We start from the raw sequence: 18,598 nt of genomic DNA, 5'->3' as shown, positions 1-18,598 counted from the left end.
GCTGTGGGCAAGTAGAAGAAACAGAAAGGCATCAGTCACCTGTACACATCTGACACATGAGCACAAAAACAGTAGGTCACACTGCAAATCATGGCATGCATCATGAGTAACAGCCAGATAGCCCTGCACATATTTGAGACTTGTACTGCCCAGTTGGTATGGACAAAATGCTACTTGGACACAAGGATCCAAAGGACACTCAAGGCCACAACTTGAATGAGAATTACAGAGAGGATACTGTTTGATTACAGGAGAGCTGATCAATACAATGAAGTGATGCCACTTCAAATACACAAAAAAAGTAACAGTAGTGGTGACCCTCAGGGAACAATAACCCACCTCACTCCCCAATGTGATACAACACTCAGAGCCCTGTAAGTACATTGTTTAAAAAATCAATTTAAAGAAATGTTAGCATCTTGGGACTCACCACACTTTACACAATCGAAATGTATTGAATGTGGTAATTCATCATCTTGTGAAGGCAACACATATGTGCCTGCATGACAGATGTCTTACAATGAAATGCACACAAAAAAGATTTACACATTCTTTGAAACAGCTGGCCCCCTTTAAGATAAAACACTGTTAGAAACAAATGGCATTGCAGATTTGCCACATATATGGTCCAACGGAGTTCTGGATGTCTTGACACTCATTACTTTGTACAATTGACAACAAACGAGTTTCAAGACCTCAAGACCACTGTGGGGAAATGTATATGGAGATCAAGGAACACCATTAATCACTAACACTGGACTCTTTGAAAAGCTGCCTGCTTCTTTGACGAAAGTGGAAATATCGTTTTGTGTGCACTACCTTGTGAGACAACTATCATGCAGGCACATAAGTGTCATTTACACAATTCATCATATTAACACATTCAAAACATGAACAACTTTTAACAAGTCTTTTGAGTGCCAAGGTACAATCATTTATGTGACACTACTTGAAATATGACAGTCCTCACATGGGCATCCTTTCCCTGATAACACAGTTGCTCGCACATAAGACCTACTGGTTGTCATGTGAAGTGGCACACATGTCCCAACTCAGGACAGTGCCTCAGCTAATGAGCCTGCAATTGTGATGAACAAAATCATTGCTGCATTGTGTACACACCGTTATACCCAGGCAAAATGTCAGCGCAGAAGTGTGCACACTAACACAATACATCGTAGCACTACATACATGTGGCAAAATTGTATGAGGCACAATCATGTCTGGAACCAAATTACATCGGCTGCCAAGCCCCAAATGAAATCACTGGCCAACATCACAGGGGCAGTGCATGGTGAAACATTGATCAGCCAATTCACACCCACAGGTCAGACCTGGCAAGGCTAAATCAGGCAGGCCCATGTAGACCTCTCCTGCTCAACACCCCCATACCTCAGTCAATGTGACTGATACAGCTCAAGAAGTGAGACCTCAGAATCAGGGTAACAAAAACTGTGCAGCAACAATTCCAAAAGTAACAGCAGCTCACCTTGTGGGGCTGGCAATACATATTACTCACAAGTAAGCATGGGCGGATTTTGCGGATTGGCAATCCGCGAACTTGCGTATTTACGGATTCGCAATCCGCGAAGATCCGCGAACTCTAGCGGACTTGCGGATTTTTCCGTTTTTTGTGTTGGCGCGTGTTCGCGCCGATTTTGGGACAAGTTCGCAATTGCGAACTTACTTTTCGGCTTGCAACGGCCGCGACTATGTTGTTTCTACGTCTGGTTTATCATCACAGGTTCACAGCACCCTCTGTTTCACCACTGCCACCCTCTGGGACACCCATGCCACCCTCTAGTACATCCTCACAGGCACCTATTAGGTTTATTTATTACTGTAGATTATGGTGGTTGAAAAAAGCTAGCACACCTGCCCTTCTTCAACTGCCATCAATTAATTTGTGTTTCATTAATGTGTCAGTAATTTTGAAAGTTCCAGTCTGGCTGGCACCTGCTTCCTTCCTTATCTGTAATTTGCTTTTTGTTGCAGTGAAATTTTTTTTTTACAGGACCTTTATGGTGCTATTCTATGAGCCTGCTGTTTGGGTCATAGCAGGGTCATAGAATTGTTGCAAACTCTGGAGGGGCCCATCAGGAAGCACTACCTTGAATGTTACTAATGTTAAGTTTGAACTTTTGCACCTGCTCATTGCTTTCATTTTAGCTAAAATCGTTTTTTTTGCAATTTCGCGCGTTATTTGGGGCGCGAATCCGTGCGAGATCGATTTCGGAAGCCGCGAATACGTGCGAATACAAAATTGTTTTTGTTGCGACGTGTATGTTCGCGTGATCTTGCGCGTGTTCGCGAGGCGCTTCTAGCTATTCGTTTGCCAAGTTACCCTATCGGTCGTACACGGGCGCGGCCATCTTGTTGGCGTGACGTAATTCCGTTTCCGCCCGCTATGTGTAATCTCGCAAAGTGTGCTGCTCGCGAGTACAATTTCGCGCGTACTCGCAAGGAAAATCTCGCGCGAACTTACCCACGCGGTCGTGAACTGGCGCGGCCATCTTGTTTCTCATTCATTGCTATGGTTCTGGGCATGCTTTCTGTATCCTCTCTCAATCTCTGCCATCCTTTGCTTGTTTGAAGTTTTTTTGATCTAATTTTACTTATTATCTAACCCTCTATTTTTCTAGCTCTATATTTTTGTGTTTTCTGCAGCTTTTATTTACTTTTAAACTACTTTTTTAAACTCTTTTCTTTTCTTCTTCACTATTCTATTTCTTCTTTATCATTTAAGTTTATTTCTGCCCAGACCATGGTAAAGGGAGCCGGGAAGCACCCTGAGAAGGGGAAGGGTCCCGCACCCCGTGCCCGGCTCCCGTGCGGGCGTTTAAGGGGGGAGCAAGTGGTCCCGAGGGAGATCTTCAGCGCGGAGGAAGTGGCGGCACTGATCTTCCATGTCCAGCGCCGCCTCCCCAAGACGATCCTGGGAGGCGGCAAGATCGCGACCGGCTATGGCATCCGGGAGCGCCGCCAGCGGTGGGAGGAGGTGTGCCGGGCCATGTACAAGATCTCTGGGGTCCGGCGCACATATAACCAGGCCACCCACCGCTGGACCGATGTCATGGACCGGGAGCGGGACTTGCTGGACGCGCTCGGCGTAGAGGTCCCCGGGCTTGGTGAGTAGTTGTAGTAGTACATTTACTACTCTGTTTTATCCTGCTCTGTTATTTGCAAATCTTTGTTCTTTACCAAGAGCAATAATGCTGCCGATTACATTGAGGTAAATTATATTTCAAAATCTTCTATGCATTTCATTTTCAGGTGCACTGCTCTCCTTCTCAGTAGCCTTGCTTGCTACTATGCTTCTTTGTTTTGTATGTTGTGTTCAGAAGCATTTCATTGGCCTGAGAAATTATGTATCAGTGTACTGTAAAGAAAAGAACTGCGTAATGCTAGACAGTAAGGGTCATATTTTCAATTACCGGCGCAGATTCCCTGCAAAGTAGCAGGGATGCGGCAGTAATTGTGTGCCATGCCACCACCACCCATTGGCCCAAAACGTCACAGAAGCCTTACGCATCTGTGCCGTAAAGGCAGCGCATTGCTGGAGTTGCGTGCCAACGATGGCGCGGCTCCAGCAATGCTCTGGGGTACCCTATCTCCCCAATGCTGCATCAAGCCGTACGTCGGCTTCAAGCGCGCAGGGTTTGAGTCATGCATCATTGTCCTAAAAATGACTGATTGACATCTTGTAGATTTCCCTCAGCCACTTTTAGGATTCGTTCCTGCGCAGGTACGCCCTCCCTTGCGCCGGAACGCCCCCTGATGGCGCAGGGCTTTACAACGTGATGCATCGCCCATATGCCCATATGTGTTTTTTTTTTTAATATATACGCCGCACCAACACCATGGCGAGTCTTTTGTTCTGCCGCTGCGTCAGAAAAGGCACGCAACAATGGAGGAAAATCAGCCGCAACTTCCGCAAGGGACTTATAAATCAGCCCCAACAGACTGAAGTCCAGTGTCCTTCCTTTAGACAGTCACATGGCTATCAGAAGAAATAGTGGCGGTGGTGGCGGGTGGATTGATAGTTTGAGTATTCACTGATCTGCAAGCAGGATGGACTTTGTCTGTCACGTGTTGCGCACTACTGCCTGCAGTGCCAGGCCTAGGCAAACCTCTTTAGTAGTCTGTTTATTGAGTTACATAGGAACTTTCTAAGTCAACGTTCCGCAAATCAGGCAATACGAATAACGTAGTATACCACATGAGATAGATCCCGTGGAATAGTTGTCTATCTATTTGCTATTTTTCCAAAATATGTTGTTATTGTTCTTTTGAAATGTTTGATTTGGTTGAAAAATCTCATCCATGTTTTATGGTTTTTCTTTCTTTCATGTTGTACATCAGCTCCCCCCAAGGGCAAGAGGACACAGGAGGAGGGTGCTGAGGATGCAGGCCAGGATCGGGCAGGCGAGGGCTCCTTTGCTGGCCCCAGTAAGTTTACATTTTACTAAACAGTACCTATTTTTTCCTAGCGTTCCTCATTCGATTTTTTCTAAATCGTCTTTGATCTTCTTGTAGACTGGATATAAATTCTTATCCTGCCTCGAATATGACTCCCTGTGGTATTACTAGACTATTCTTATTAGTCTGTCTGTGTAGCTAACTAAGATTGGACATTTGGCAATTCCATTGGACTCCCATTATATTCAGCAATACCTCTATGCACTGTCTCCTTACTGACTAGATAGTGTGGCAGAGTCATTCAGCTCCCGAAGTCACCGATTATAGATCCCCAATGATCTCTAGATTATCGTACGCAGGACAAGAGAGTAGTACGGAGTCACAGCACAGTCAAGAAGTGTCAGAGGCACTCATGCTTGCAAAAATTCCAAAACCTTTAGCTCATCCACTCTAGTCTAGAGGAACAAAAACCACAGAGTCTATTTAAGTGTAAAAGCTTTATTAAAAGTAAACACATTTATTAAAATCTACTTTGTCATAAAACTATTTAACTGTAAACGGAAAAGTGGTTAGTGCTGACGATTAATTGGACACATTTCTTGTGGTCGAGCCGAACTCTCACCTACTTTGAACTTGATCCTGGTCGTGTTCTTAGGACTCAGGAGTCAAGCTTCTGTCTGTTAGGAGAAAAAGTGGTGCGTGTTAAAAATCAAAAGCAAGCATTCATCAGTTGTGCATAAAAGTGCAGCAAGACAACAGCCTTCCCTGGAAAATGGGACATTTTTACTATGGAGTAGACAGTCACAAATTATTACATTGTATTCTGTTTTTTTAACATTTCTCCTAGACCAAATATTATATAGTAGTGAGTGGTGTATTCTAACTTTCTTAAATGTACTTTGTAGGTGTAACATCTGGTGACGGGGCCAGCGCGGAGGTGGCTGTGTTGGACTTGGACTCGGAGGCCTCTGGGGAGGATGCGGCGTTAGAAGAGCTGGTGGCCGTTCCTGTGGGGGATCAAACGGTGGTGGCGGAAACAGGTAAGCTATATATTCCTTACTTATTGAGATTGAAGACTGCATAGTGTGCTTTCTGCACGGGTGTATTACAATTACAAATCAACCAGGTAGTAGCCTCCTCGAAATGTACTTCGACTTAGCTGTGAAGTTTTTGGTGAGAAGAATCCCAATAAGTTCTTAGACGAACGTGATGGTGGGATGAACGAAAAGCGAAAGAAGGGTGTAAGTAAGTGGGACGCGAACTTGTATGATGGCTGGCAAAGAAGAACGATATGTGTTTGCTTGGACCCAGAGGTGGCTGGGAAGGAAAGAATATGGTATGGTGCATGGCTGGGTCAATGATGAAGCAAGGATGGGTGGAAGGACAGCAGCCTGGGTGGGTGAAACAGAAACTCTATGTGTGCGTATACTTTGAATGAATGGATGCCTGGAGCATGGTATTCTCTGACTCTTACATAGCAAATGTGTATCTAGAGAGAGTAGATGGTCGCCAGGTGAAGTAAGTGTTACCTTGAAGAGCATGTACCACCGCACCCGCACGTCCGTCCCAGTGCAGGGAAGGCAAGGAAAAGAAATTGTAAATGTGTCCAATACTACCATGAATAGTAGCAGTACTTTGTATTGCGTTTGCATTCACAGCATATATCTGGTTATTACGGTGGACACTCCGTACCTCTCTTAATAACTTTAGTTTACTTGTAGTACGTCATTCATGTGTGGGTGTATCACTGTGTTCACTCAATATTAAGCAAAGCACCTAAAGTCATCTCATCTGTCATTAAATACGTCCCATGTGAAGTGATAGATAATCAAATTAGTTAGCTTCTTCAGTTTCCTTTTCTAGTACTCATTTGCACTGTAGGGTGAAAGGTAAATTAATTAAGCAGTAGCCCTTGTAACAGAGTATTCTCAGTGCCACCCGTAATAGAAAAGTAATAGCTTCACCACCTGCATGTACTGGACCGGTACAGTAACGCAAGTCTGTCTCCATCATCATGGTGTGCAACTTTTTTTCTCGGGTGCAACTTCACTGTGCTGTGTCCATGTCATTCTGCCGGCTTGCATAAGATAACGTACCCATTTCCCTAAACAAGAGAGAAGAAGAAGAATAAGACTGGTGTACTGTCATAGTCGACTGTAATGGAAGTCCATAGTGGTCGTAGAATTAGTTCATTAAACTACCACTACTGTTAGAGCAAGGATGCAGAAGTGGGAGGTTACATAGATACTGTCCTCAATAGTTATGTACTGTGCTTTCAATTTGCTACTTGTACTCTGTGACCCAACTTTCGGCTCAATCACTTTGTGTTATTAATAAGGAGCATTGGTTACAGACTATGTCTTTCTTTCTTCATATAGTTGCTCCTTCCAAATCAACAACAAGGAGGGAGCAGGCTAGATTGGCCCGGCAACGGAGGCTGGAGGCCACAGTCGCCGAGTATCGGCGGCTGGTGGCCCTGGAGGAGGAGGAGGACACGCAGTCGAGCGGGGCAACATCTTCGACTGTGACCACTGCATCCTCCTCCGTGACTAAACCAGCAGGACCGAGCCGGGCTAAGAAAGCCGACCGCCACCGCCAAGCACCCGAAATACCAGCTGCCCCCCACAGGAGCTGCAAGGAACGCCAACGCCGCCTACGAGTCCGCATGTCCAACCTGGAGCAGGAGGTCCTGAGGTATAAGACCTTGGTTAAGGGCCTCCGCTCCGAGCTTGCCACCCTCCGCAAGGAGTATGATGCCCATGCCGCATCATGCACCAGCACCAGCACCCTCCAGTAGTGGAGTGTCCCTTGCCCTTTTTTTATAGACTTTTGGGGGGTGGGATTTGGGAGTTGGGATCGTTTTGGGACGTTTCAGAGACAATCGTTGGGGTTAGGGTGGGTGAGGGAGATTATTTTGTTAGGGATAAATAAATATATTTTTCAACTTTATCTGACCATACCTGTTTTTTACTGCTTTTCAGTCTGGTGGGTGGGGGGCGGGAGTGTAACAGTAACTTTGTTTTCCTGAACAGTCGTAGGACTTTAGTAGTACAACCGTCAATCTCTTGTCTACTCCGAAATAATACTCCATTATACTACCTCCCACCAAACGCTTATCTTACCTGTAATTTGTGTTAGAAATTAGGGCTAGGCCCAGGGCTGGCTCCAGGTGAAATGGGGATTAACGTTGTCATTCCTGGGCGGGTGACATTTCCTCATTGCGGTGTTACTAGTGGTGTGACACAGTGGCAGTTGCATGCCTATGGAAAAAAAGAAAACAAAACCTTGTTTGTACTCCTTACTGTAGCATTACAACGGTTACGGTACGATCGAGAAAATAGCAGGTGACAGTACACTAGAACAGTGCCATAATGTAGCCTAACAAATGGTAAAGTATTGCAAGTATAACTAGTACTTGCGTTGAATTTATTTGACATTGGCTACTACTACTAGAAGATATAGTACTGAAGCTGAGTAAGTCTAGAAGATATCCTCGTATTCCTTCACCAGCCTGTTGCTGCTATCACCTTATCCTCCCCAGCAAGTGTGTGGAATTATTGATGTCATTTTAGTCAGACATCAAGCAAAACAACACAGCCCGGGGGAAGAGGGTTAGGGTTTGTAAAATGGATGGGAATGGGGGTTTCTTTTTGGGTAGGTTTTGTTGAGAGAAGAAAAAAAAAGCAGAGCATGGACAAACAATAATTGAAGATACAGAGTTTACAGACAATCTTTGGTTACAAAGTAAAGGTAAGCACATGCAGTCACACTCATAGAATAAAAGACAACAATGGATACTGTATCTGTATTGCGTATGTTGTTGGAGTTGTCCTGTTGAAATTGGTAAGTAAGTTGCATGCAGCAAACAATTCCTCTTATTGGCGGCACTCCTCCATTCCAGCTGACGCTTCGTCCATCAATGTGGTGGTGACCACTGACAGAAGAGACACCCTGTCCACTGCCTGCCTGGCGGATGTTGACTGAAACCCGGCCTGTAATTATTGAACGGAAAACAGGAAGTGCTATTACAATACCACTGATAAATAAATAAAAGGTATGTACGCTGTGTGGTTCAAAAAGTGACACTTTGATTTCCCTAATAGACAGTACAATATTTTTGAAATTGCGTGCTCTGTCTGAGTCACCTTTTTAAGGATCAATAAGTATGGCCAAAATATTATAGCGGATCTTTCCCCTCAAGGTGGGTGTACTACTGTGTTTTAGAACAAAATTTGACCTTCCCAGCAATGCTCCCACCAAGACCCTTACTAAAGCCAGTCGCAAAAATGTAGAAGAACCCAATCATATCTCCAAAAACGATGCCTAGCAGAAAAATGGTTACAAAACGTACTTTGAAAGTAACAGTAGACCCAAATACAGACCGTGGATTGTATTCAAACCACTTGCCTGCAAGCAAAAGTATCCATAGCCAGCATCGCTCCAACAGTGCTCTACAACAACAGAACCGCGTTGCAATAGAACCCCCCTAAACACATGCAATCCTGCTGCTAGGGCTAACCCTAACGAACCCTAACTTACAAAAAGTGCAAAAACTGGTGTTTCCTTATGGATTTTGTCCAACAAACTTCTAGCCGGTATTAGACCTTCCCAGGAATGCCCCAGGCAAGACCCGCCAACCCACCCGCAAAAAAACACGCGACACAACACCACCAAACAGCGAAAAAGCTAAATCTCATACTTACAATGTCTCTCGGCCTTCGGTCCAAACGCGGCGCTGTGCAGCTAGGTCGTCATCATCATCAATCATCATAACTCCTGTTTTCCACCACGGATTTCCTGAAAAGCAAATGCAATCAAGATTAGACTGTCGCAGCAGTGCTTCGACAGAGACCCCGGCCGCAACCCACCCACGAACAGCAGGAAGCCCCCCAAAACGCTACATTGAGCAAGATGTCTGAAGAAATGGCAAAAAAAAGGCTTTTCCTTAAGGATTTTGTCCAAAACACTTCTATCCGGCATTAGACCTTCCCAGGAATGCCCCAGCCAAGACCCGCCAACCCACCCGCTAAAAAACACGCGACAACACCCCCAAACAGCGAAAAAGCTAAATCTCATACTTATCTCTCGGCCTTCGGTCCAAAGTAACGCGCTGTGCAGCTAGGTCATCATCAATCATCATAACTCCTGTTTTCCACCACGGATTTCCTGAAAAGCAAATGCAATCAAGATTAGACTGTCGCAGCAGTGCTTCGACAGAGACCCCGGCCGCAACCCACCCACGAACAGCAGGAAGCCCCTCAAAACGCTACATTGAGCAAGATGTCTGAAGAAATGGCAAAAAAAAGGCTTTTCCTTAAGGATTTTGTCCAAAACACTTCTATCCGGCATTAGACCTTCCCAGGAATGCCCCAGCCAAGACCCGCCAACCCACCCGCAAAAAAACACGCGACAACACCCCCAAACAGCGAAAAAGCTAAATCTCATACTTACAATATCTCTCGGCCTTCGGTCCAAAGTAACGCGCTGTGCAGCTAGGTCATCATCAATCATCATAACTCCTGTTTTCCACCACGGATTTCCTGAAAAGCAAATGCAATCAAGATTAGACTGTCGCAGCAGTGCTTCGACAGAGACCCCGGCCGCAACCCACCCACGAACAGCAGGAAGCCCCCCAAAACGCTACATTGAGCAAGATGTCTGAAGAAATGGCAAAAAAAAGGCTGTTCCTTATGGATTTTGTCCAAAACACTTGTATCCGGTATTAGACCTTCCCAGGAATGCCCCAGGCAAGACCCGCCGGCGCCAACCCACCCGCAAAAAAACACCCGACAGCACCCCCAAACAGCGAAAAAGCTAAATCTCATACTTACAATATCTCTCGGCCTTCGTTCCAAATGCCGCGCTGTTCAGCTAGGTCATCATCATCAATCATCATAACTCCTGTTTTCCACCACGGATTTCCTGAAAAGCAAATGCAATCAAGATTAGACTGTCGCAGCAGTGCTTCGACAGACACCAAAAATTACACACAAACCCCCGGAACCCCGCCAAAGAGCACCTCAAAGGCAAGCAAGTCAGCAAAAACGGCAAGAAATTTCCACCTCATATTTGGTCCAAAACACTTTTGTCCATTATTAGAGCTTCACAGCAATGGGCCCAAAACCGTCAACTCACCCGCAAAGAAGTACAACACCCCCACAAGTGCTGAGTCTTTCTTCATTGTGCGTAATCCAGCACTCTGCTTGGAGGGAAATCGCAGTCTGGAGGAGGAGGATAGAGGAGCATGTTCTTCAGAACTTGTGAACCTGAGGAATGTAGACTGCGGCACCTTCAAATCAATAAGCAAACAAGTGAAGACAGTTCTGATGATGGTCTTGTTTTTGGGATTAGGTGATTAAAGTTTGAATTAAATTAACTGTGCAAAACAAAGAAAGAGAGACACAAAGCACACAGGAATAAAAGTGAATAAGGACGAAAAAGAAAGTTCTTGATTGATTGTCTCATTTTCAGGGCTCGGTGTCAGGGAATAAGAACAAGATTTCGTCATCATACTCTGCGAATTCAGGCTGGATGAGGTCAGTGGCACCGAACAGAGAAAAAATCCCCTCATCTACGTTGCTGTCCTCATCGTCTTCATGTGGCGTGCTTTCTCGCACTTTGTAATCTGGTGGTATGAGGTGCTGATTCATCTTGATCATTGTCAGCCGCTCCACATTTTTGGGCGATAGGCGGCTCCGTTTGGCAGTTACAATGCCACCAGCAGCACTGAAAACACGTTCAGAAGACACACTTGCGAGTGGGCAAGACAAATAGTTTATAGCCAGGTTGTAGAGCTGTGGCCACAATTGTTTTTTGCCATGCCAATACTGCAATGGCTCCTCATTAAGAAAGACCACTGTTGAGTCATTCAGATAGTCCTGCACCATCGACTCAAGGTCATCAACTGTTCCTCCACTTTGCTTACTTTTAGCTGTGCCTGTGACATTTTTTCGAGAACCATACCCCATCAAACTTAGCCAATCCTCCTCCCCAGCCACTGTTAGTGTTGTCATTGTGTGTGGTGCAGATGATCCAGTTGCCGGTGTCTTTAACGGCTGAGAGGTCACTTGTGCCCCAGCCACAGGTGCAGAAGTGGATTCTTGTGACTGCGGATGGCCTGCTGATGCTGATGCTGATGTACTGGCTTCTCCTTCAATAACCTGCCGTTCTTTTTCAAACCTCTTGGCTGACCAGGCTAACCAATGTTTGTACTTTTGAACATCTGCATCAGCGAAAGGAAAGAATGCGTTGTCTGCCAGCGCCTTTTTGTAGCGTGGATCCAGAATAGTAGCACAAATGTAATGCTGATCTGAGTTGATGTTTTTAAGACGTTCATCACCACGTAGGCGATGTAATAATTTCTCAGACAAAATGAAATGGTTTTTTTTTTTTCATCTTTTTCAAACTCAGAAGAAACCGCCATCAGTTGGTGCTCCAGTATGCACAACAATGGGATAGCTTTTCCCAAATTACAGTCCTCCTGGCTGACTGCACGCGTGAAGAACTCAAAAGGACGAAGCATGTCTGTCAGGCTTTTAACTATGGCCCATTGCGCCTTACTCATCCGCAGGTCCTCCTTCTGAGATGTAGCCTCTGTCAAGAAATAGTGATCGAGTACCGTATACTGCTCATGCAGACGCTCAAGCATGTAGAAGGTTGAGTTCCAACGTGTTGCCACCTCCTGGATGAGTGCTTTCACTGGCATTCCACGTTGAAGTAGCAGTCTCCGCAGATGCTTCCGGGCCTTAAAGGAATGGCTGAAATGGTTGCACATTTTGCGGCAGGTGGCCATTACCTCGAACGCTGGACTCTCTTTATCACTCAAGAATTTTTGAACTACCAGGTTGATACAGTGCGCCAAACACGGCACTCTAACATGGTCACCCATGAACATGGCCTTAACTACATTGGCGCCATTATCCGTGGAAACATAACCAATCTTGCGTTTTAGGGGGGATAGCATTGTCAAGACCTTTTTGTTAAACTCTTCCAAAAGGTTTTCTGCTGTGTGACTTTTCTCCAAGGCAAACATGGCTAGTGTTGCATGTTTCCGAGCAGCTTTGAAAACTTGGTCCGGGTCAACACCTGCGTTTAGCTTTGCTATAACACCTGAAAAAGAGACCCAGTGTGCAGTGATGCACATGTAATCATCGCCTGGGCCACTGGTCCACATGTCTGTTGTCAGATGTATTGTGTGAACAGCACTCTTCTGCAAAGCTGCCCCAATCGCCTGCAGCACATCTTCATGTAGTGCTGGAACCGCAACTCTGGCAAAATAGAACCGGCTCGGAACCTTCCATTTAGGGCAGAGCGTTGCAACTAATTCAAGAAAACCTACCGCTTCTACAAAAGAAAAAGGTAGAAGGTCCACAGCTAGCATTTTAGCCAGCTTAGTGTTATACAGACGCGTCAGTGGGTGGTTGCGTTCATATGGCACGTCTGAAGTAAGCATTGTTCTAATGTTGGCCTGGACCAAGCATTTACGGGCTGATAATGACTTCGTTGACCCAATTTTGCTCGCTGGTGAACTTTTGTGCGTTGGTGTCTCACTCGCTCCAACACTCTTAGTGTGCCTCACATTGGGTGTGCTGCTGACAGGGGTACTGGGTGTAAGGGAAGTGTTTGACACGTCTTCTTCCTGCTCGTCAACATCAGATGAAACATCAACGTTTCCTTGATTTTGGCCTTTCTTGATCGCAGCTAGGTGCGCAAACCATTGGACAGCGTGCTTTCTCTCAAGATGACCACTCTGGCCGCCGGTACCATAGTTGGTACCTGACTTACCACGACTAACTGCAAGCTTACAAAGGGTACAAATGGCAAACTTTGGATTTTTGGGACAAACAGTAAAGAAGTCCCAAACTGGGGACTTGAAGTGTCTGTGGGACCTGGAGGAGGCGGCGATACTGGTGGTGGTGGTCATGAAGCTAATGCCAGATGAAGTGGAGGATCTGGATTGCCCAACTTTTGTACGTTTTCCACTTTCACCGCCACTAATTAAGGTCGAGGTTGACGCAGGTCTCTTCTTGCCAGAAAGAAATATGGAAGCGGGACGAGTTGGTGTACTACTTAACTCCAATGATTGTGGTGTTTCCACTGCCTCCTCATCGACAACATCATCATCATCATCATCACGCGCAGCAGCTCTTCGGGCTAGGGTCAAAATGTCTGTTTGCTGCATGCCCGCTGGGGCTGCAGTGACCTTTATGATGACTGGGTCGTCGTTGGCAGAGTCTTCATCAGCAGCAGTATCCGCCACTTCTTGTTGAGCCTCATCACACTCCATAAGTCTGAGACTTTGGACGAGCTTCCTTTTACGCTTAAGTACCTTTGTTGGATCATGGTGTGCCTCACTCTCAGACGGCTGTGGTGCTGGTTCCCAAGTTTGATCCGTATCATCAGAAGGAGGTGTGCTTGAAGAGGATGTAGACACCACCCTTGATCTCTTCCTTGCTAGGGTTGTGGAAGACAATGAAGGATCAGCAGGAGGAGTGGCTTCCTCAAATGATACCTCGCCTTGATTGTCGATTTCCTGATGTGCCCCTACTTCGGGAGGAACAACTATTGTGGGCACTTGTGACCCTCCATGCACCTCTGCTTGCGCATCTCCTTGCGCTGCCTCTCCTTCCACATGTACTTGGGCTTGTACTTGCACATGTGATTGTTGTTGCGGCTGTGGTTGTTCAACACTCGTCAGATGAGCTACAACAACCTGTGTTGATTGAGGGACATTGCTGCTGCTTTCTTGCGATGAGCCAACATCACTGGTCGATGGTGATTGAACAACTATACTGGCTGCCTCTGCAGCACTCAAGGGCTTGGACTTAAGTTGGCGTGGTGGTGGTGGTGGCACTGAGCCCAATGGAGCGGGGGTGCTGCTGCCAGCTTGGTCCCCAGCAGATCCCGCTGCTGCTGCTGCAGGCATACTTTTTTTTTTACTCCCAAAAAAAGGGGCGGGCGGCACACCAGTCTCCTTGGTAACTTGCTTCTTCTGCTCCTTACTGGCACCTTTCTTGCTAGAGGAGCTACGGGTTACTTTTTTTGGGGCCATCCTCTTCAGAGCAGGTCAGCAGGCAGCAGTTGCACGAGTTGCAGAGGGTTCTGTGTCCAGACGTGACGTCGCGTGACGTTATGCTGCACACACCGCTGCAGGACTTCTTCCTGGCACTGGTGGTTCTCTTGAGTCTTCTTGTGCACCTAAAAGCAATGGAAGACAGAGGAACATCAGTTCAGTTATACACCCCAAAAAATCGACAAAACACAGAAAAATGAGCACAATCCCATGCCCTCCTTGATGTTTACATTGAAGACACCCCACAGAAAGACTACGGACATGCAAGTATGCAACACTCACTACCCCTGGGCATAATGGATGAAAAGTAGGCAAAATAAGTGCAGGCCTCAGACACTGCCTCTCCTCAAAATGGCCCACTTACACCCCAAGCACATGTTGCCTGTACCAGCCAGCACTCAAGATGGCCACCACCACCACCCACATGGCCAGTCCACATCAACAGTACACCCCCAAAAAACAGAAAAACAGCCAGAAATCACCACAATCCAATGCCATCCATGATGTTTACATCAAAGAGAGTGAGACCACACCACAGGCACACTCAGTCCATGCACCACCACCACCCCTGGGCAAGCAAAAGGCCACACCAGCAGCCCCCCAAAAACGACAAAAAACAATAAAATAAGCACAATCCCAGCCCATCCATGGCCTCAATTATGTTTAAATTCAAGAAGACACCACACAGAAAGACTAGGCCCATGCAACTCTCACCACCACCCCTGGGCAAAGGGCCACACCAGCAGGCCCAAAAAAACGACAAAAAACAATAAAATCTGCACAATCCCAGCCCATCCATGGCCTCAATAGAGTTTAAATTCAAGAAGACACCCCTCAGAAACACTAGGCCCATGCAACACTCACTACCCCTGGGCATAAGGGATGAAAAATAGGCAAAATAAGTGCAGGCCTCAGACACTGCCTCTCCTCAAAATGGCCCCCTTACACCCCAAGCACATGTTGCCTGTACCAGCCAGCACTCAAGATGGCCACCACCACCACCCACATGGCCAGTCCACATCAACAGTACACCCCCAAAAAACAGAAAAACAGCCAGAAATCACCACAATCCAATGCCATCCATGATGTTTACATCAAAGAGAGTGAGACCACACCACAGGCACACTCAGTCCATGCACCACCACCACCCCTGGGCAAGCAAAAGGCCACACCAGCAGCCCCCCAAAAACGACAAAAAACAATAAAATAAGCACAATCCCAGCCCATCCATGGCCTCAATTATGTTTAAATTCAAGAAGACACCCCACAGAAAGACTAGGCCCATGCAACACTCACCACCCCTGGGCAAAGGGCCACACCAGCAGGCCCAAAAAAACGATAAAAAACAATAAAATCTGCACAATCCCAGCCCATCCATGGCCTCAATAGAGTTTAAATTCAAGAAGACACCCCTCAGAAACACTAGGCCCATGCAACACTCACTACCCCTGGGCATAAGGGATGAAAAGTAGGCAAAATAAGTGCAGGCCTCAGACACTGCCTCTCCTCAAAATGGCCCCCTTACACCCCAAGCACATGTTGCCTGTACCAGCCAGCACTCAAGATGGCCACCACCACCACCCACATGGCCAGTCCACATCAACAGTACACCCCCAAAAAACAGAAAAACAGCCAGAAATCACCACAATCCAATGCCATCCATGATGTTTACATCAAAGAGAGTGAGACCACACCACAGGCACACTCAGTCCATGCACCACCACCACCCCTGGGCAAGCAAAAGGCCACACCAGCAGCCCCCCAAAAACGACAAAAAACAATAAAATAAGCACAATCCCAGCCCATCCATGGCCTCAATTATGTTTAAATTCAAGAAGACACCCCACAGAAAGACTAGGCCCATGCAACACTCACCACCCCTGGGCAAAGGGCCACACCAGCAGGCCCAAAAAAACGACAAAAAACAATAAAATCTGCACAATCCCAGCCCATCCATGGCCTCAATGGTGTTTAAATTCAAGAAGACACCCCTCAGAAACACTAGGCCCATGCAACACTCACTACCCCTGGGCATAAGGGATGAAAAGTAGGCAAAACAAGTGCAGGCCTCAGACACTGCCTCTCCTCAAAATGGCCCCCTTACACCCCAAGCACATGTTGCCTGTACCAGCCAGCACTCAAGATGGCCACCACCACCACCCACATGGCCAGTCCACATCAACAGTACACCCCCAAAAAACAGAAAAACAGCCAGAAATCACCACAATCCAATGCCATCCATGATGTTTACATCAAAGAGAGTGAGACCACACCACAGGCACACTCAGTCCATGCACCACCACCACCCCTGGGCAAGCAAAAGGCCACACCAGCAGCCCCCCAAAAACGACAAAAAACAATAAAATAAGCACAATCCCAGCCCATCCATGGCCTCAATTATGTTTAAATTCAAGAAGACACCCCACAGAAAGACTAGGCCCATGCAACACTCACCACCCCTGGGCAAAGGGCCACACCAGCAGGCCCAAAAAAACGACAAAAAACAATAAAATCTGCACAATCCCAGCCCATCCATGGCCTCAATGGTGTTTAAATTCAACAAAACAGTTGTATCATGCACCCATAACCAACCCTGGTCCTACTGGATACTGTGGCTACCCACAATATAATTTATTTAATTTTCTGAAAAAGTTCAAAAATTGTACTTGCAGCAACTGTAATGCCCCAAACAAACTTACTTGTGAAAGTTGATTTCTAATCCAAAAGTGATCCAAAGACAGTCAAAAAGGCCTCAAATCCAAATATCCAGCAGCACCCACAAAAAGTAATCCTTCCAGCTCCAGATCCAAATGAAAGTGACCAGGAGATGGACAAAGCACTGGGAGGAGCCTGCTGGACAGGAACAGGAAGTTGGAGACTGTGGGGCACTTCCTTACTCCCCCCCCCCCAAAATGGACTCCTTGCAAAAAAAAAAGGCCATGCAAATGTCAACCTGAGGAGTGATTCTGATAAAAATCATAATTTTCTGAAGGTTTATCCTGTTTGCTGGTGATTTTCTTGTGCGAAATTGCAAAATCTCTATTTCGCAAGTGCGAGATTGTTCCTTTCCGCCGCAACTACGTGTTCGCAATTGCGAACTCTCGCGAGGTGTGCTGTGCAAGGTGGCAAGCCGCGAGTACGTATTCGCGGGCGACAAACTCCCGCGGGAACACGCAGCAAGATCTAAAATGGCGCGTCACTCGCAAAGAAAAACAACTCGGCAAACGCTAATATGACGGAAAGTGAACGCCGTGCACCACGCCGCGCGCCGCAACCAAGCAAAAAATCCGCCGCGAGCGGATTCACGGATTTTCGACAAATTCGCGAGCGTTCGCGGATTGCGGATTTGCCGAAAATCCGAAAAATCCGCGAGCGGAGCGGATTTTACGCCCATGCTTACTCACAAGCAACCAACAACAGATTGTTGTGAATAGGCATACAGGCACTGCCCAGTGTGAGTATGCACAAGCCAAATCTTGTATCCATGTCCAGTGGACACATATAGCAGACACTGGAAAAATACAAACTATGCCAGGGAACAATGCCACTGAGGCAGACCCATGCTGGAGCCACATAGAATGGGCACAGTGTTGGATGACGCACATGATTAGGAGGCCAGGGTGCCTCAGGGGACTGTAGTGGGAACACTGATCTGTGGGTCTGGAATGAGCTGACTGTACCATGAGTAACCGTCATGGCACTATGCATATCTCACACTGATGTACATCATGTATGAGAACACAACATGGGTCTTGCATGCTGCAAGGGTGTGCAGTAGAAACCTCACACTCCTATGTTGAGACTCATCATCAGTGCAAACAAATATGAAGCCAAAACACAGTGCACAGGTCATGGCACAGGCAAGGTCCCAACCCATGTCACAGACCACCCTCCCACATGATGCGGAAATCAATGTGCAGCATTAATTCCATGCACTCTAGATGAGCATGATGCAAATGTGATTACACACAGACCAGGGGACACATGTGAAGGAGGGGAAGGGATGAAAATGATTACCAGGTGACTATGGTGAACGGAAAAGATACTCCACATATAACCTGTCTGACCAGACACCACAACTGTGGGAGTGTAGCCAGGCTTCAGAGC

Source organism: Lissotriton helveticus, chromosome 4_1, assembly GCF_964261635.1.
Source record: "Lissotriton helveticus chromosome 4_1, aLisHel1.1, whole genome shotgun sequence".
In the NCBI taxonomy this organism is placed as follows: Eukaryota; Metazoa; Chordata; class Amphibia; order Caudata; family Salamandridae; genus Lissotriton; species Lissotriton helveticus.
This window is presented reverse-complemented; position numbering follows the sequence as displayed.